Genomic DNA, 21126 nt, shown 5'->3' on the forward strand with positions numbered 1-21126 from the left:
CACAGAGAAGTCCAGCTGAAGATGACTTCTTACTACAACCCTATTTGCTAGCAGTCAATTCTTGCTACTCTTTATTTTCCTCTATTATTATTTTTTTCTGATAGAGTTTCATTGCTGTTGTCCTGTCCTTCACCACTCTTCTACTTTTTAAAGTAAAATGTGACATTAATATTCATGCTTTATTTAAATCAGAGCATTTTAAACACTGGTTTACATTACCGATTATATACTTTCAGTACTGAAATACCAAAATGTGCTTTCAGTCTGAATGGTTTTTATTTACAACTGAAAACAAAACAAAACAAACAAAAAATGTTTTTCCTCAAAAACTAACAAAAGCTCAAAAGCAGATATTTCAGTTTATCATATGACAATTTTTAAAAATGCTTTCAGCACAAGGTAGTAGTCATCTAGTATTCTGCCTCACAGCACATTAGATATTGAAGTTTCTTGAGCATGCTTCTGAGTTTTGAGTTTTGCTACAGCAAAATAGAGTTGTGAAGTTTTCCACGGAAATGATTTTCTGACAGAAAACAGTCTCTATTGAAACATTTAATTCTGTAACAAAAACAAAAACAAATAAATAAATCCATTTTACATGGAAGTAAAATAAAAGAAAAACTATGGAAAAAAAAAATGACTGCAGTCAGTTTAGAATATTTTTCAGTTTTAGTGGACTAACAAGTAAAATTTCATTTCAGTCAGTTAAATATTAAGCCGCATTTCTTTATTCTAATATCCCATTTCTGATATTTGTACCTTATTCTAAGAGATCCAGAGAAAAGTCTATAAGAAAATGTAATCCTTTCTTCTCTAGTACAGTACTCTAGCCCTCTCTTGCAGAATATTGTTTTTACCCTGTTAGCATGCTGACTTTCAGAATACTTGAATATTTGGATAGAGATGGCAAAGTTCTTGCAATAATGGAAAATAAAGTCTACACAAAGCTTTTCAGAAAGTAAAGGAAACTGGGAACTGGGATGTTCCAGGCGCACCTTTTATTTTTGCATACATAACTCATTGTGAAATGTGTTTGTTTGTTTGTTTTTTTTTTTTTTTTTGGAAATATTCAGAAAACTTTTATCAAACTATTACTCTTGTGTGCTGAATTCCCTCAGAAAGGAAATTATTTCCATCCACTTTCCAATCACTAAATGCTTTGTGTGAAGTTAGGCCTTATCGGTTACAGTAATTCCAGAGTTATTAAACAAAGATAGAAAATATTTTCAATGAAAAGTTTTCAGAACAAGTAATTTTAAAAGTTGATTCTGTTGGTTCTAATTGCACAAACTCAAATATGCTACATTAATGAGCAATACCTTACAAGTTTAAAATTAGTTTTCACTGGCTTTGTAACAGCACTATAACTTTATAATCATTTGATATTGTCTTAGTAGCCATAGGAAACAATTTATGTGCTATTTTTGTTTTTTTCTTTTTATTTTTTCCAAAGTTCCTTTCATGGTCCATATGCCTTTGAATAATAAAAAAGGCATAAATATATGAAGATATAGTAGTCTAAGAGCAGAGGATCCAGATCAATGAAAGGTCAGGATCATGAAATAGAGTCAAAAATAATTATCCCTAAAATAATTATACTTTACAGATTTTTCTTTGCTAGTATTGTATTTCAAATGCAGTATTTTAAGTGACTTCAAGAAGAGTAATGCTGAAAGATTCTGGAGGACTGTGCCAGTAATTAGTGATCTTGGATCCTGGAGGCCTTATATGCTATGACTTCCCGCTGTGCCAGGAAAATTATTCCAAAAATAAATGATTACCAAAACTTTTTTTTTTTTTCTAGAATTTTGATTAGCATCTCTAATAATTTCTTCCATGTAGCCTACAGACAAGAAAGGCATTAGAAGATTGTTTTTCCTAGTTTTTAAATTGACCATTCCCTCCAAGATATCTACTCAATTCAAAGCATCTCTATTCAAGGTCAAAATAAGTTGTTTCATGTTTCATGTAGATGAAGTTTTGCATATCACATTTGCTCTTTGCACAGCTAGCAAGACCTTTTATTTCTGAGCTCTACCAACCTATTGTCCCTCCCCTTCATCCACTCACCACTTTATTCCTCTTGATCTGGTGCTTTTCAGGGATGAGAAAGCAGTTCTGCTGTTAGCCAAGTTTGCTCATAATCTCTGTCAGCCACTCATCTAACTCTGACAATACTTCAGATTTCCAAATTAGATATTACTTTAAAGACACATGCTCCTGCTGAACAGATTTAAAATCTCAATGGGATTATCTCTCTACACTTACACTTACCACCATGGTGTCACCATGGCTCTACTCCAGTCACACTATGATTCAGGTGGGTTTCATGGCACCTTTCTTTCCAGTAGTGAATAACATGTTTACTTTTAGCTGTGCAAAAGTGCAGGGTCCTTCCATGTCTGAGGGTAGGCAAAATTGCACACCTTAGAGTGAATTTCACTCTGAATTAGGGAAAGCTAATGTATTTTAGGAGAACAGTTTTTGTAAATGGAGAGAGAAGAGTAAGTTTCACCTATGGAGTTGACTTTTAGCAGCAGTAGACAAAAAAAATATAAAGGCTTTGTATGTAAAAATGAAGATTAAAAATAATGATTTAAAAAATAAAAAATCAAGGTTACCAGAAGCTTGGAGGTTTTTAAAGAAGAAACAATCATTTTAGATGGGTTCAGAAAATGACCAGACATACTCAGGTTAAACAAAACCCTACCAGCTTGACATCTGTTGAATGAAAAGATGCTTCTGGCTAAAAGCAAAATCATCAGTGGTCAGAGGGTATTCAGGGGAAGTCTCACTGCATCCCTGACAACAACTAACCAATGCTAGAGGCCACGTATTGGGTTACTGGTAGGACCTGCAGTCTGATTTAACATGGTTTCTCTTTATGTTCCCATTCTGTACCTTGGCCTTTCTTACATGGCCAAAATTTCTCAGGCAGCTACTGTCAGAAATGAGATGCTAGAATATATGATTCTTTGGTCTGATCCAAGTGCAGGTTTATTGTCTCAGAAACTATATCATCACTGTTTTTCTTTTCTTCCACTGACACAAGGGTGCTTGAACAACAGGTTCAAGAATGGTGAGTTTTCTGTCTTTTCCACTTTCTTTTTCCCACTGCCTGTGTGAAATGTCACAAGGCATTTTGAAGATACTTCTTAAACATTTCATCTTAGAGTGACACTGTAAGTAAGCACAGACTAGCTTGGTAGCTGCAGTTCTGTTTTTTTTTTTTTTTTTTTTTTTTTTTTTTTTCTTAACATTCAGTGGCCTCAAAATGTGGCACTTTGTAAGCATCAAGACAATTCATTCTTATATTCTTATGGCACTTCCTGGTTACACAGCATTTTACCTTGAGTCCTTACAGAGACATTTTCCTAGCTTTTCTCTTCAGTTCAGGCTGCATTCTTTTTCTGTACTCCTGGACTTTCAGATTCCTGCAGTAGAAATGTGTATGATGTCAGATACTGATCAATGGGATTTTATATCATTTCATACTAGTAGAATATTCCATATCCTTTAAAAATGAAAGTTGTAAAAAAAGATCAGAAAGATTTAACCTTCTTATAATTGGCAGGATTAACCGCTTTATATTCAGCATTATAACTGAGCTTGTAGTAATTAAACAAGTCTAGAACAGCATAAGGAAGATCAGAATCTGGTCCCTCAGGTTTTCTTCTCAGAATGTTCTGTCATACCAATAATATCCTACCTTTAACAGTCAATCACATTGCCCTTTAAACTGATTTCCTTTTCTTTCTTTCCAGATTATGTAAACAAAAAGGATAGAATTCGTAGAATCTTCTTTATATAGGCTATGATATCAAATCAAAAATATTCCTGGTTTTAATTACTCACAAATGACATCTCCTGCTAAAAATAAGAGAGCATTGCATGTTAAGTCATATCTGAGGAAAAATGGCAATTTTTTTAACCCAGTGATATATTTGTTGAATCCCTCTTTCCATTAGGGCACCTGGATCCATAACTTCATGTGATAAAATAAGTGTTATTCATATATGAGTGAACATAGTGTACTGTTCCTTCTTGTGGGACTTACCACTGTTACTAGGGGACTTTTTTATTTTACTGGAAGCAGTTAGGAAAATCTCAGCAGGCCTTGGTACAATTATCGTGGCCCCTGGTTTCCATCTAGTGCACTTCCAGCTTTGCTGTTCCTAGCCAGTGGGAATTTAGCAAACTACTTGGAAGGAGATCTGGTCACTGAGGCATCAAAATGTACCTTCTTCTCACACACCAGAAGGTACGGATGTGGACTGAAAGCTGCACTGTGCCTTTTCACACAGTGATCTCATCAGGGAGAGAGTCCCAGGGTTGGAACGCAGTATCCAAAAATAAACACCTTTCAGTGCTTTCATTATGGGGATTTGTTGTCTTTCCTCCTTTTGTCTTGGCTCTGGAAATTGGGTAGGGTATCTCACCATGTTCAGGAGAAAGTGAGAATTTTAACTTAGAATGCCCTATGTTTTATAACATTCCCTGGCTGCCATGAGCAAAGCCAGGGAGTCAGCCCTCAAAACATCTCTTACTAGCAGACCCAACCTATAGGTGCCTATGACAGAAAAATTTGAAAGCAGGATTAAATGAAGCTGCCCAAGCCAGGCACATTTTGAAAAATAAGCACTGAATTACTTCAATTTGCTGTAAATAGTAATTTACTTTGGTTATTTCCTTTAATTATAGTGTTCCATCTTTACACGAGGCTGTATTTAGGAACAAAGGGACCAGTGTCACTGTAAGGTGTATGTTGTAATAGACACATTTGTATTCGGCTTCAATAGAGCCTACAGTGTATCCAGCAGTTCTGTGGCTCTTGTTACCACAAGCCCTTCTCTGGTTTTGCTAATGTGTTTTTGTTTGTTTGTTTGTTTGTTTTGTATGTGTTCATTCAGACTCTTTCTGGTTCTTCTATGAAGTTCATTAGGTACTTCATCTATTACCATACACTCTTCTTACTATTAGCATAGACAATAATAGGATAAATCAGAATTAGAATAGACTCCCCTTTATTATATAAAATGTTTTTAAGGAAAACAACACACACACACAAAATCAACCTAACAAGTGTTATATATGAGCCAATTGTTCCAAATTTTTTAAAAAGAAACAGGAAATCAAGTTATCTAGCAAACCTATTTATACACAGTAGGCAACCCTGGGTTGCAGGCAGGACTAATAAACAAAGAATGACAACCTATTTCTTTTAATGACAAGCTGACATATTTATTTTTATTATTTCACAAAAGTATTCACCAGACTCATCTGTCACACTAAAACCTCATTCTCCCTCCCTGCAGACAGAGAGCGTAGCCTTACTGAGAGCCAGGTTGAAAGAAAAATAAAAAAAATAAAACCTGCACTTTTGGAATTAAAAAGAAAATTGAGAAACTGCAGTGTACTGCACTGGAACATAAAAAGACTTTTCTTGTATGAATAAAATTTTATATTGTTTATTTTTGAAAAGTTAAATTACAGCTATATAAAGGCATTTTGATACTGAAAATTAACTTTATATTATGCTCAAGTTTCATTTCTACTTCTCCAGGAACTGGAACGCCAGTTCCTGTAGAATCTATCCAGTCTTCCTACCTGAATCAGACACTTCACAACTTGTAGACCATTAAATCAAATAGTTCTTTTATAAATGGTAGAGCCTCTTATAGTGTTTAAAAAGTGCAATAATGAATTTCAGATACAAACTAAGTTGCCAGAAAACAGGCTTACTTTTCTGCACAGTGTGACATTTTCCAGTAACTGCATTTTCTACAACAAAAGTGAGAATTCTTTTTTGCTCAAAGAAATAGTCACCTTGGCTTTTCTATATGCAAATTTTTGTTATTTGTCAATTGTGTAATACTAACATGGATATGTAAAATAATTTAGAATGTCTTGAACTGGAACTTAAAGTAGCTACAGATGAAGATTTGCTTTCTGATCTTGGAAAAGAAGACAACATGTATGCAAATCTCACACTGGAAAAGTATGTGTACCTGTTTTGCATATAACAATTAAATAGGGAAAATTATTAATTAAATCTTTCAAATGAAATTGAGTTAAAACATGGAAGTGTTTAGAGCACAGGGTTTTTTCTTTTTCATTGTACATTTAATTTATATTTTACATTGATGTTTAATATAAGTTTTGAACATTTAAAAACCTCTATAAACATAGTACATTAGCTCTTTCACATTTAGAGCAGCTGTTTGGTGATGGGAAATATATTACTAAGAAGGGAAGTTTTATGCTTTTTCAAAGAATTAGATTGTGATAACTAGAGGATAAAATAAGGTATTTTATAATAATAATATGTGTATATATTATATAATGTATGTATATATATTATATATCAGCATAATAATAATATTTTATAACCTTATAAGGATGTCATTAATTTAATATAAAAATATTATATAAAAAAATACAATGAAGAGAAATAAGAAAAATATTTTAAATGCTCCAAATCTCATGTATTCATTGCATTGCCCAACATAACTCATGAACCACTAAATAAGTAGATCTTTCAGGTTCGTGTAAATTCTGCTTACTTTGGAAAATGAGCCAACTGACTAAACATTTTAGAGTCCCTGGGATTTTACAATGTCAGTGTTATAAGCTCTTCTGAGAGTGAATAACAATTCTACTAAAACAAAAGCAAAGGTAACTTATCCACTTAAATATTATGATTCCAGCATCCACTTTATTAAATGCTTGAGATCATCTTGTATCACATCCAAATTTCTTACTTGTAAATGTGTTGGTTTTGAATGTGAGAGAAAATAAAGACACTGTGATAATCTGTATGAATTTATACTTTGTGGGGAAAAATATATTTTCTCATTCCTTTCACTTAAAAGAAAAGAATTACACAACTTTAAGTATCCTGAATCATAACATGTCCATGAACAGTGTTTTATGATACCTGAATTTTATGGAGGGAAAACAACAACAACAAACCAACAACAGCAGCAACACAAAACAAAACAAAACATTTTTACATTAACGTGGATATACTAGAAAAGTGCCATTATTGAGTTAGCTACCTATTCCTGTCCATTCATGAATGAATAATGACAGAATTAACATGAGCTATAGTGCATTATTTATTATTTCTCTGGGTTTGATGTTTAGCAGAGGTGTTAAAGGTCTAATGCCTTTTAAATGTAATTCATTTCCTGTTTTTTAAGTATTTTGCTGGCTTCACTTTTCTTTTGCTATTAGTATTTTGGGGAAATACTTCTTAAATTAGAGTAATAAAATTATTTCAAGTAATTATTTAAATAAACAGAACAATTAGTTAAAAGCATGCAATTATTTATTTTTAGGGAATAAAGCCTGAAGTAAATTTGAAATGTATGTATTTGGCTAGCATCTGTACCTGTATCATGAAAGTGAAAACAAAATTATGCTCTTATGCTCTTTTGCTGTGATATTTATTTCTGAGAGTTCAAGAAATGCTAGCAAGAAAGCATCCAGGCTGAAAGTCTGGCACTATCAAAGTAATGGGAATTTCATTCACAGTAGCATAATCCTGTTCATTGATTGTTTGTTCTTGTTTAAACAAGATTCTATTTATGCTGTTAAAGACTGAAGATTAATATTTTATGATTCATAATACATGGTATTGAAGCTTTGTGAACCAGGCAGTAAAATAGGCATTTCCTAAGAAGCATTTGCAGTACAAGCAAAAGTGTCCAAATGTTGCTCAAAGGAGGCTGTACAAATGGATCTGAACAGCTGAGGGTTCTGTACAGAAATTAAGAGTATTAGTTACAAGCTGGGAAAACACCCTTTCTAATTGTAGAAATCTAGCTATTGTGCAGTAAGGGCAAATTAAACAGAGAAAGCCTCCAGACTCTTACAAGCTGCTGTGAGAATGCTTTCTCACCTGTGGGTATATCTGATTATCAGTTTTACAGTTATGAGGCTTTTGGCAAGACTTGCAAATTCCTGCCATGACTTCAGTCTACTGAAAACAAGCTGTTGGCTAGTGCTCTTGGCAAGCTTAGGATTTGCAGTGAGCCTTCTGCAAAAAATGTTTTGGTCCTTAATCATTTTGGAGAACAATTGCTTCCCCAGGGCTTCTGTCTGCAATTCGAGTTGATGCTTCTCTTCTGTTGAGATGCCATGTGACACATCCCATTTAACAACCTTAATTTGGAATGAAGTATACATTTAGTCTTTGAATTCGCAAACTGTATTTTCAAGGATTTTCACACCTCTGAAGTTCCCTGTGTATCATCTTGTAGCTCCCCAAACTGCAACTTTCCAGAATCCAAAGAAAAACATGTAATCAGGGTCACAATCATTAAAAGAAAACCCCAAACAACACAAATTAAAGGTACACGACCTGCAGTGGTAAGGAACAGGTGGGCAAAGCTAAAAGGAGATTCCTTCTCTGAAGATTTGTAAGATGTTTGATGATGAGACAGAACAAGAGGAAGTGCCAGCATGCCACCCAAGTTTTCCTCAGATAATGAGTTAACAGACATTTTGGTTCACATTATGTTTCATGCTACTATTAACAAACATTCAAGACTGCAACAGAAGCAGTGAAATTCAATCATTGCAATTGCGTACAATATGGTTCAAAGGCAGCTAGTTGGTTAACTGGTCTGGCTGATGAGACTAACAGGGCTTGGTGGGCTGCTTCTTTTGCACATTGAAGCATTGTAGGCTCTCCCTGCATTGCACAGAGTGTATGGGCATTTTTCAGGCAAAAATCTGTGTGCCCTCCCCCCCCCCCCCCTTTTTTTCCCCTGCCACATCAATTTTAGAAGGCAGTGCATACATTATCAGTTATTAAAAGCAGTGATGAATCCATAGCAAGACTAATCAGAATCTTTCTTCTGTAGAAGGAGTTACAAGAAGGAAAAGCACATTTTATAACCATTAAATGCCTGCTAACATTGGGAATTTAAGCTGAGCAGGAAGGATTAGGAAGGAAAAAAACAGTAACAGTCACAGTTTAGGTCTGGACGGTTTCTTCCTCCTTTTTGTAGAGAACAAAGGCTTAGACACAGAGTAGCTTTATTTAACTCCTGTTTATTCTAGTTGTAATTATGAATGTAAGTAAGGACTAGACAATGAAATGTGTATTAGGAAACTTGGTCTATGTGGTTTGAGTAAGATTGTGTCGAAACTTGTTCCCCTAAGGCTTCTAAATGCCTCTCACCTAAAACTGTAAAGTATGAAAATGTAATGAACAAATAAAGGAATTTAAACTACCTAATTAATTAAATCCATAGAAAATTAGTATTAAATTGTATTCCTTGCAATAGTAAGAATATTATTTACTTTTTGTTTGTTTGTTTGTTTGTTCATATTAAAAGCATAAATGGCTTTAATAGCAAAGAAATTTTGGAAAATGCACTTTCCATAAATGATTTTATGGAAATGAAAATCATAAATGATTTTATGGATTTTAAATGTTTGCACATGATTATTTGTGTGCATGTGTATGAAAATCCATGAGATCATTTTTGTATGCATGTATGTTTTTTTCCCCTGAAATTTTGGAAGTGCAGAATACTTACAGAGATTATCAACCCCTGTGCCACAAACCACCCATGCAAATCCCCAAATGGCATGAATTCAAAAAATAAATGACCTTGTAGTAAACACCCATTAACAAAACAAACAAACCAACCAAGGACTAAGCAGCAGAGGTCTGAAGTCAGCATCCTAAAGCATATTTGTGTGCCCTGCATCTTGTCATGATTAATGCATTGGACTCGTGGCATTTGACAAACATTGTTTTGCAGGTACTTAGTATAATGACAAATTAACAAATGGAATAAATGGATTACAACGCGTTTACACAGTCATTTATGCCTTTTTCACATCCAGTCTGGACTACTACAAAGTGATCAGAGGCTAGTTACGAAGAGATATACAAGCTTTACAAGGTGCAACATGCAGCAGGGTGATTAATGCAGAAAGATTAATGAACATAATTTTGAATCAGTGGCTTTTGTCTTAATGCTATTTGCTCATTTTATTATTAATAGACACTGAAATCATGACCCTTATTTCATAAATCCTCAAAGGGCTGGCAATGGGCTGCCACAGATAGCATTCTTGAAGCATCTTTGAAACAACCTCTGATAAACAGGGACAAAAGAGATGATCATCCAGCAGCAAACATCTGAGAAGCAGGGTAAATTAGCTTGGGTGACGGTCCACTCTATCATGGCAGCAGTGCTTCTGGCTCCTCCATACCCTACTGATTTGGCACTGTAAATCTTTGTGGGCTATTGCTGGAGGGGCCTCAGGTTTAAAACGACTTAGTGGGATGTCTCCTAAAATTTGTGGTAGTAATGACTGATGTAATTTTTCATACATGTCATCCCTAGAGAAAAATGACTGCTGTGTTGGTGTGCTGTTTTTATAGACAGTGACCGAGAGTGTTCCTTTCTGGGGGAGACCTCATGGGGTCTTCTCATGCTGGGCTGCAGAAGCATTTTGCAATGCTCTGTGGTGAGCCACAGCACTGATATACCCTTCACTTTGCATGGGTGTCATCAGTGTATGGTGTTGGGCTGCTGCAGCTGCCACCATACTGTTCTCCTGAAGTCTCTGTTCCATTCTGTAATAGACTTGATAAAACTTGGTTTGTCCACACCACAGACATCAGTGATCATGATCCTAAGCATACTCCATGGATGCTTCCCTTGTCGCTTCCCTTGTCTCATTTTGGACAAGTAAACAGAAAGGCAATTTGTACCAAAAGTGTTTGGAGTTTTTTTTTTTCTTTTCATTTTTTTTTTTTTAATAATTATTTTTTAATTTTAAACTTGATTATATAAATGATATATGGTAATTTTTGATGTGTTGTTAATCTGATGTGTACCATAAGATAAAGGAAACTTTTGATCTTACACATACAACTTAGCAAGTCAACACGTGTCAGCTGAGCTGTGGTAGCTGCCCAATTTTTTGTTCTTTGCCTGTGGCAGCTATATAATGGTTCAATTTAGCTGGCCCTCAGAGAAAGCACCTGCAGAGATTTGGTATAATGTAGACTGTCCTGCCCCTTACAGAATCACAGAATTTCTAGGTTGGAAGAGACCTCAAGATCATCGAGTCCAAACTCTGACTTAATGCTAACAGTCCCCACTAAAACATATCCCTAAGCTCTACATTTAAACATCTTTTAAAGACCTCCAGGGATGGTGACTCCACCACTTCCCTGGGCAGCCTGTTCCAATGTCTAACAACCCTTTCAGTAAAGAAGTTCTTCCTAACATCTAACCTAAAACTCCCCTGGCGCAACTTAAGCCCATTCCCCCTCATCCTGTCACCAGGCACATGGGAGAATAGACCAACCCCCACCTCTCTACAGCCTCCTTTAAGGTATCTGTAAAGAGCAATAACGTCACCCCTGAGCCTCCTTTTCTCCAGGCTGAACAAGACCAGCTCCCTCAGCCGCTCCTCGATATGACCACCACAGTTGACCACATACTTGTGGTACCCTAGGTTACAGTGTTTGCATTTGTGGGGGACATATGGAGAGCCAGATGGGAAGCTGTTCCCAGAGATGAAGCAGTGAACATCCACAAGATGAGCAACTTCTGGTACTGCTCACACCCTGGGGAAACTAATTGCCTCCCTTTGCCTGTATGATTGCTGGAGGACAATTTTACAATGATAGATAAGTTGTATATTTGTGGTCCCTGAAGTGATAGGTTGGAGAGCCAAAGTCTGGGGAGTGTTGGGGCAATTGGTATGAGCTATAGGGGAATGAAGTCTGGTACTGCAGATTTGCAACCCATTTTAGGAGTTAAGACACACTGGTTTTGGAGGTATTTGCTTCAGAAAAGTGCCACACCCTGTCTGGGGTGCAAAGGGGGAAAAGAAAAGAGAATGAAGTAATAGACAAGGGAGTGACAGCAATTAAAAGGTTGCAACAGACACTTGTGCCTTAAGGGACATGGATGGCATGAACAGGTCTGAGGAAGGGAAGGAAGGGAGTTAAAGGAGGTGCATACATTAATTTTATGTAAGAGCTGTGACTCTTAGCTTAAACCAGCAGCTGAAAAATTAGTAAGTTGAACAAAACTCAGCTACCAATCTATTCCAAGGCACTTGTAAACACTAAAATTCAACAACAGCAGCAGCAACAACAACAAAAATCAGCATAATGTATAATAAAATAATGGTAATAATAAGAGTGTGGTGCTTCTTAATATTACAGGTGAAATACTTGTCTGAAAACAACCTCTGGTACTCACAAAATTAAAAATAGAAAAGTACATCTGTGTGATCATCTCTTTATGTTTCAGAAAACATTTGAAATAAAATTATAGAATACCTCTTGACAAATATGGCCAGTCACAGAAGAAACTATAGAAACCAGCACTAAAAGATGTTAGGGATTTCATAATTGGATCATCACCACAGCAAATGTTGTATACTTTAGAACTGGATCTTATTACGAGACAAGGCTTCTTCAGAAAGTGTAACTGATCAATGTTCTAAAAGAAAGTGAGAGTACTTTTAAACTAATTGATTTATGATCTATGTTGGACCTGTATTCTTCCTAAAATTCTGTTTTGTGAACAAAGTAGGAATTACTTTTTCAAACAGAATGTTATTTCTAATTGGAAGTTTAATATCATTTTATAAGTTGAATTCCATTTTTGAAACGTGATACTTCTGATCTGAAGATCAGAAGAATGTCACCCCTCTCTATTAGCAGAACTTTCAGGACAATGTGTTACAGAGTTGTTTTCTAAGCACCAAATTTTATCTTTCAAGTCATATATTCTCCAGGAGTTAAAGAAGGTGTGTGTGGGAAAAATAACACTTGAGGCACAGCTCTAGTTGATACACATAGGGATGAAGAAGGTGGAAAGCTACTCCTTTCTCCACTCTAGGTTACTTGGAGGCTGAGATGCCTAACATTCCCTGTGCTGTGTGTTGTTCTGGTTATCATCTCTTGAAGAGCCCACAGGACACTCTTGTGTGCAGAAGGTGATGGACCTGGGACAGAAGGAGCTGTTGGTTGGCTCCTGAGTTTCTTGATGCATTTGAAAAGTTGGTTTGACCATACTGGAGTAATTAGTGGGACTTGGCATTTCTGTGTGTGCTTAACTACAGATTTATGCATGGTAAAGCTCACCACTGTCCAAATGTACCTGTAGGGCCTCAGCTAAAGCCTTTGAAGTCAATATCAGTCTGAAATGAATGAGAGGTGGATCATGCCCTTAAACAAATACTTCCGGAAGGCCCACTGTGCATAAAGAGAAATGTTTTCTAGCTAAGCTGACATTTTAAATAGTTTTTTGGCTCCAGGCCTTAAAGGAAATGAGACAACTCTCTTTTCACTTATTTTTAATGATGCAAAAAAATAAATTTAATCTTCTTTCTATTTTAAAGTGACTATTTATTTATTTATTTATTTTCCCTCAGACTTTTCCATAAACTCTCCTCAACAACAAAAAATACCCCAAATCCACTGATGGAAGCATCAGAAAGTATTGACCTAAAATGTATTTTAAAGTTCTATGTCTGGAAAACAGGGGAAAAAATTAAACTCTTTTGCAACCACAAGAACCTTTTTTTCACTGTATGCCAGTCTGTGGGTGTTTGTGTGTGTCAGAGCTCGTCAGGTAGTTATTCGGATTATATTTTCCATCCGTGCTTATGAATCACTCAGAAATGGATCCAGATTTCTGCTGTTGCTTCGTTATTTGTAAGTATAAATACAATAATTTGGATGATTAATTTTCAGACTATGGAATGTCCATAAACCGATTGCTGTAGCATGTCACTGCTGGCTGTTCACATAAGGTGATTGATTAACTATATTACAGTGTAAGCTTTCAGCTTCCCTTTTGGAGAACTAAAACTTTAAAGAAGTCTGAACAATAAATATAAAATCAGATCATCCAGAATGTAACAACAGCTGAAGGATCTGACTTTGAATCCCTGTTGTTAGTCTTCATCCAATCGGAAGGATTGTCAGTTTACCATATAGTATTTATTTATTTATTTATTTTTGGTACAATTTATTTAACAACTTGAGCTAGCATGTGCATTCAGAATTTCTGGAAAAAAAGTAATATATGTGTGTGTGCTTTTTGTTCTGTTATACTGGCTGTATTATAATGAATTATTGCTAGTCTTACGATACTGTAAAATAAATGGCACTATTAAAACTTTTGGGAGATGGATACCGAAGGACCTTTGGAGGAGGTTCGTCTTTGCATGCCCAGCCTTTATGTATTCTTAACACCTGGGTGATGCCTGAGGCATGCCAGCCAATAATTATATACCTTCATATTTCTTTCCTGACAGTCTGTCATCATTAGTTTTAACTATGAGTTAAAGAGAGATTCTTCATGTCTACCCCTTCTCCCTGTCCCAAATTGTGCAGTATCTCCTGCAAAATCATATTTATTTCACCAGCAGGTTACATAATGGGGTTAATTACAACTGTTGCATACAAAAGAAAAGAATAATACAGACCTGAATCTTCAGAACTACTTAAGTGACAGCTGCAGAACAGATTATATGAGTAAATGTATTGCAGAAAGTAGTTTTCAATTAAAATCTTTTAAATTAAATTCCTAATGACCATTAAGTCAACTATTTAGATCTTACCTTATATCAGGACCATTATGGCTTGCACCTCAGAGAAAGCAATGGTCTATCTTAAAAAAGAATTTGCATGTAATTCACGCATGGTCACATTAGCAGTGGGCTTTCTGTGAGAAACAAGGAAGCATAAAACACCTGTGTGTCTGTAATACATGGAAGTTGGGTTGGAAATGGGAAGTTCAGGTCTTCACATAAATCTAGAGTTGAAAGACAAGCAATCAGTAGGTCATCTAGTCCAATCGCTTGTATAGTATGAGTAGGATCCTCTGTAATGAGCTCTGTAATAATCATTTGTTGTTAATTGGTGTATATGTTGCATTTGACTTATGTAGCTCTTAAAGAAAAGCTTCCAATCTTTACGTGAAGACATTAAGATGTGGGAAACTACATGTCCATTGGTCATTGCTCCAGGGATTAATCACTCTTGTAGTTAACATCCAGATCATTTTCACATATTAATTTCCTTGTGCTTAGATTTCGCTTGGTGATTTTTGATCTGTGTTTCCTGATTTATGAAAATTTCTTTTATGATCATTATTTTCTTGACATATATATCTTGCCACATTTTATATGCTGCAAGCAAACCACTTCTCACTATTTTTTTTGAGAAGTCGGGCAGATTCCTTATTCTATCTGTGCAGGGAATTTTTATTTATTTATTTTTATCTCTCAAATAATTAGAGTGACACTTTCTGTGCACATTTAGCATCTTTCTTGAAACAAGAATGCTAAAGCTGGAGGGCATGCTCCCATTAGCTTTACCAGTGCTATATGGCTAGCTAAAATCATCTTGGACTTTTCCTACTTATAGCTCTTTGTCTATCTGAGGATGACAAAAGTCTCTTTTGCTAAATCACCATAATGGAAGCTTACCTTCATACATCTATGTACTTAGATGTACTGGCTTTTCTGAAAGTAATTTTCCCCACCCCCAACTGGGTGTAGTTTCTTAGGCTGTGGTTATGATCAAATTATTATTATTTTTTTAATAGATATATAACTTTGCAGATGGCTTTTTGAAGTCTGTGAGACATTCTCCTCAAATAATCAAATTTATCTATCTATCTATTTATTTATTTATTTTTATGACTGGTGGTAGTATTCATAGTTTTTATCTTTTAATTCTTTGTGATGTAAGTCCTACATGATTTTTTTCATTAATCTATTGTGGATTAATACCAGGTTCCCTGGTCCCTAGTAACACAGGTCATCCACTTGCGCTTCTATTGAGAGCTTTCACAAGATTAATGCTCTCTAGGCATCTGAATCTTTCTGCTATTGCAAGATGCACTGGAGATGAATATCAGCAAGAAGAGGTTTTTGGCTAATTCTCATGGAATTCTTGGCTGAGAATTTTCTGAATCTTCTGTTTTTAAGATATTTATCTTTTGTGGATGTTGTTCAACATCCTTCTTAATTACTTACAGACTGCAAAGTACTGCATTGCCCTGCAGTCTCATGCATCATCCTTTTTATTGCCTCAGCAGTTGCTTTTCGCAGTGACCAGGCCTTAGCTCTGGTTTAGGCAGTTTCAATGTACACGCTAATTCATTTCAGTTAAGATTCGTAAAAGCTATGGGAATTGTCTGTCTGCTGACTTGCAGGTGTGATTTTCATTCATTTCAGCAGCACTTGTGGCAAATGCAGTAAATAACTTGTAGAAGGAGATAATCGATAAGTTGGCTGAATGAAAGAGATCTCTTACTCACTACAGATCTTACCTTGTTCTGATGGGATTTGCAGGTATACATGTAGTCTGAACACAATAGTCAAATCATAAACATGTTTGTGAATGACTGTACACTTGATGCATATATTATACAACAACCACTGCTATCAGTGTCTTTAAGAAAGATAGTCATGTACAGCACGATTTTAATTAGTGTAACACAGTTAAATGCGATTCCTAAAATTAGAGCTAATCATGATTTCACTGGAAAGCAACAGATAGATTTAGTAATTACTACTGAAAACAGCCCACAGCATGTTCAGGAGAGAGCAAAGTAGTACAAATCTATAGAAAAGTATTTTCTAGTAGTATTTGTAATGTTTCTATAATTTGTTTGTAAGACTAGAAGCATGCATGTGTTTTAAGTGTCATGCTGTTTAGAAACAATGATGTCTGACTGCCATAAACATATTTTCTTGAAGTATGCAGATAACAGTTAAATTGCCGTTTGTTGAACAAATGACTCAACCAAAATGATAAGAATTGACATTACTTTAGTTACTATTTTAAATGCACCATCTGTTATAAACACAAGAAATACCTCTTTGGTGGAAAGAAACTCTGAAGAACAGAAAAAGATATGAGGAAAACACATTCAAATTAATGAAAACCACAGAAAAAATAATCCAGATAGAGGCACTTTTCAGAGAAAGGATATACTTTTTGGCTCTGATTAACACAGCAACGACTCATACAGGTTATGCAAAATATTGTATCAAAGCATTCTGTAATAGCAGAGGAAACAGTACGTAGTGGTAACCATAAATGTGCATGAATACAAACAAACTTATGCATAGCCACATGTACAGAATATCAAAAAATAGCAGTCCTAAACATTACTTACTTCAGCTCAGTGCTTGGAAAATATTTTGTCCAAGATGCACTGAAATTTGCTGGGCAACTTTATACAGATTATCCCCTGTTCTGACATGTTTTATGAAAAGAACACAGGAAATTGTATGTATCTTCTTCATGCCAACAGCCAGAAAGGACAAAAGACTCAACTTGCAGCTTGAAAAACCTCAGAAATGTAGAAACAAATGACATTCCATTATCCATTACATATACTTTCTGTGCTTAACAGTCTATATTAGAAATAGCATGTTAGCAAATATTGGCATGTTATCTCTTTCTTGATAGACTTTAGAAAAGTTTTCTTCAATTATTTTGCATACAAAGTTGATGAATAAAACTAAAATAAATGTTAACACAGCAGCTCCTATATTGAAAGTGATTTACATATGATTGAGTTAATTTTATCCCCAAATAAAATCATCTAGTAATAGTATCAAGCCCTAATGTCCAGATATCAAAAGAGGTGTTTACAAACTATTAATCAGAAAATGAAGTTTATTTATTCACACTGTATTTCATGACCAAGAAACAACTCTGTAAGTTATAAAATAGCACATAATATATAAAGAAAGAAATAATTTAAAAAAATAAAATAAGCATTAATCAGGAATATGAATAACAGTTAATATGAATAAGAAAATTTAAAACTGCATGTTCTCGGTATCATTGTAGTACCTATTGCCAGTTGCTTTAAGGAAAACAGAGAGGATATTATACCAGAAAGGGATATACAAGAGTCTGGAAAAAAGTAAATGAGGCTTAAAAATATGAACCCAGATCCAATGAGACTATCAGCTGTGTGCTTCTCCTAGACAAAATATAACAATGGCTAAAATGTCATGTGGCAAAATGGGAATGTGAAGAAGTGACACTGAAGTTGTCATGGCCCCCACACAGTGGTTTCCAGATTAACCCACTGCCCATTACCTTTTTCCCCTTTGGAGCCTGTCTTATCCTGAAAATATTGCAGTGGGTTCATGGGGTAAATGGAGAATAAAAACAATGAATATACTACAGTGTGTGTTGTATACTGCCATACATTTTTTATTCTGTTTTCTCAGCATGTGCATTGGGCATAGTGCTCTCCAAATGCACAGTGCTGTAATGGGGAAGATGCACAGTGCTATGATGGGGAGATATCTGAAAAATTCCTGAAGCTATGGTGGCCTTGATGACAACCATCTAGTCCCAGATTGCCCTAAGAAAGTGTCACTGAGGCCAGAAATCAGATATATTAGATAGAACAGGAGCACAAGATTTGCTAACAATCATCTTGGCTTGGTGGAAGTAAATATTTCTAAAAAGTATTGGAGTTACTTTTTTTTTTTCTTCTTTTTTTTTTTTTTCTGTGTGTGGCCTACACAGTTCAATCAATTCTCTGGAAGAAAATCTATTAAGAAAAGGATGTAAGAAGTATATAGAAATTTTGCAGATGAAACTAAGACTTGTGACTTGTTAATTCAGGGTGAATTACTCAGTTTGAACTGGACAACTTTGTTAACTTTGGGACAACCAAGTAATATGATTGATGGATTTTAATGTAAACAGAAACAGACAAAAATTGAAAATATGTGTAGTTCATGGCTACTTCCTCTTCATGAACAGGTATTTTTAAAACACCCGTAACTAGTCACTCATGAGGAGGGCATAGGAAGGGGGTGGGATCCTATATCTTTCTCCAATCTCCCTTCCGGTTCAGCCAGCATTTCTGGGTCTGAGGCAGGTAACAGTATAATCTGCGGTATGATGCAAATAACTTCAGTTGTATGTCTGGTTTCATGCAGGTGGGTAGACTAGAAAACGTAAGTATTGTGACAGTGTAAATGGTACTTAGCAACAGCTGTCCTTTCTGTTCTAACATGCATAAAAGTTTCCAAAATAACCCTCTGAAAAAGAACATAATATATCAGACTTAAGTATATCATTCACCTTAGCTTCTTCAAGGTAAATTTTATCAAGGTATGTTCATATTTCTGGGTTTCCTGGGAAGCACATAAGATGGAAAATAATGTCTGTTTTTAACTGGAGGAATACTATTAGGTGAGAATAAAGTCAGAATTGCAGAAGCCCAACTGTTACTGGCCAGACTGTGGGAAAGCTCTGACTTTTAGAAAAGATTTTGTCCAGCCACAAGGAAGATCTCCCTGGGACTAAAGACAGGTTTTATGAAGGATCAAAACTGATTAGCCAGAACAAGATAATTCTTTGTACAGAGGGATCACTGGTCTGTCAGGTGATCTATATTAACTAAGAGGTTTTGAAAGCAAATCTCCATGTCCGCCCCCCCCCCCCCCCCCCCCCCCCCCCCCCCCGATGCCACTGTGTCCTTGCAGGGCAAGGTACCCCCCTCATTTGCCTTTTAGATCAGAAACAGCCAATGACGCCTAGTTTCCTCAAATTCCTTGCCATGCTCAAAAAAGTATTTTTTCTGCTTGGCAACCTGAAGAAGGTCTGCTCCCTTCTGTGTAGAGGAGATTCCTTACTTGTGCCAAATCTTTCATCCTTCTTCAGACTCCTGTGTTATGTTCACATTCTTGCTCATGCCCTAGAAGCATCTCATGCTGAACATGTCCAGGATGTTGTCCTGTTCTCCCTCCAGAGTGTTTCCCGAGGTACACAGTACAGCTACCAGCATTTATTATGTCAACAAGGTACAATAAACAATAGTCACAGAACAAACAGAAACCAAACTCGCTAACTTCTTGTACCAATGCTTACAAAGAGATTGAGAATTTTTGTAAAATTATTCTTATAAGACCCCAACATTTAGTGCAAGTTATTGCAACAGAAAAGAGATACTATTCTTATGTTACATATGTAATATATTTCATAGATTTAGTTCCAGCTGGCCAGACATGCTGCATCATGTCTCAAAAGAAAAGGTATTCCAAAGAGACTGCAGCTAGAAATATTTCATCTGTTAAAGCAAAAAAGGAAGCAAGATGAAAAGTGAAAGTGCTGAACACAACTGACCAAATTAATACATAAGAAAACAAATGTGGTACGTGAATGTGAAAACAAACAAATAAAAAGATACTGCAGTATAAAGATCCAGCAAAATATTGCAGGCACTGTTTTAAAAGCAGTTGCATTTCTCAATGTGAAATATTTTCCACAATTCATATAACAATTTGCATTTTATTAAATTCTAACACTTTTGTTGCGTAGCAGAAATACAAAATATAGAGGATTTACAGAAAATACAACCCTAATTTATAAATGTCATTCTTGTCCATAGAAGAAATAAAAATTTACCTGAGAAAGGTACATAGGGACTATGCATCTTTAGGATATATATAGGGACTATAGGGACTCTTTAAGGATTTTTGAAGAAAGAACTCTAAACTCAAGCACTTCTGGGATGTAATGGGTAAATCCTAGGAATACTCTCCACTCTTACTGGCAGGAAATCATGCTTTCTGTTGTGCAGACTCTGGTGTTCTGCACAACAGAACACAATGATGCTGACAGATTTCATCCTTTGGCCAGTCATGTCAGTGGTTATCAGAGTCTCATTATAGTTGTCTTCTACAGAGCAGAAGGTGAATAGGGCCCTTATATATTCTCTTTAGATTTCATCATTTTTCTTCCTATACATCCTTCATAGCACATGGGAGATTTGCACCATATTCATGTTCTGTACTTCTGTGATTTTTAATCTCCTATGTGTTTCTGTTGATGTGTGGAATTGTTGCTTTGTGAGTTGAGAGGGATTTGTTCATTCATCTATTTGGGTTGTGCACAACTGGGGTGTGCTGGGGTCATTGCTGTTTTGTTTGCATTTCCATGCTACATAGCCCTGATAGAAACAGAGGGCCCAGACCCTCCCCAGAACTGTCCACTGTCCGCTAACACTGGGGAGAGTAGTGGTGGCGGGGGTGTCACAGGTTCCTGAGGGCTGTTCCTCTCCCCTGGTTGTCAGC

At 35.7% G+C, this 21126-nt stretch overlaps 1 long non-coding RNA gene across 1 annotated transcript in view; it reads left to right on the top strand.

The window, feature by feature from the left end:
* LOC137850808 (uncharacterized) overlaps positions 1–21126 on the top strand; it is a 65538-nt gene that overhangs the window by 38677 nt on the left and 5735 nt on the right. The window lies entirely within an intron of this gene.

The sequence above is a fragment of the Anas acuta genome, chromosome 2, assembly GCF_963932015.1.
Source record: "Anas acuta chromosome 2, bAnaAcu1.1, whole genome shotgun sequence".
Taxonomy (NCBI): domain Eukaryota; kingdom Metazoa; phylum Chordata; class Aves; order Anseriformes; family Anatidae; genus Anas; species Anas acuta.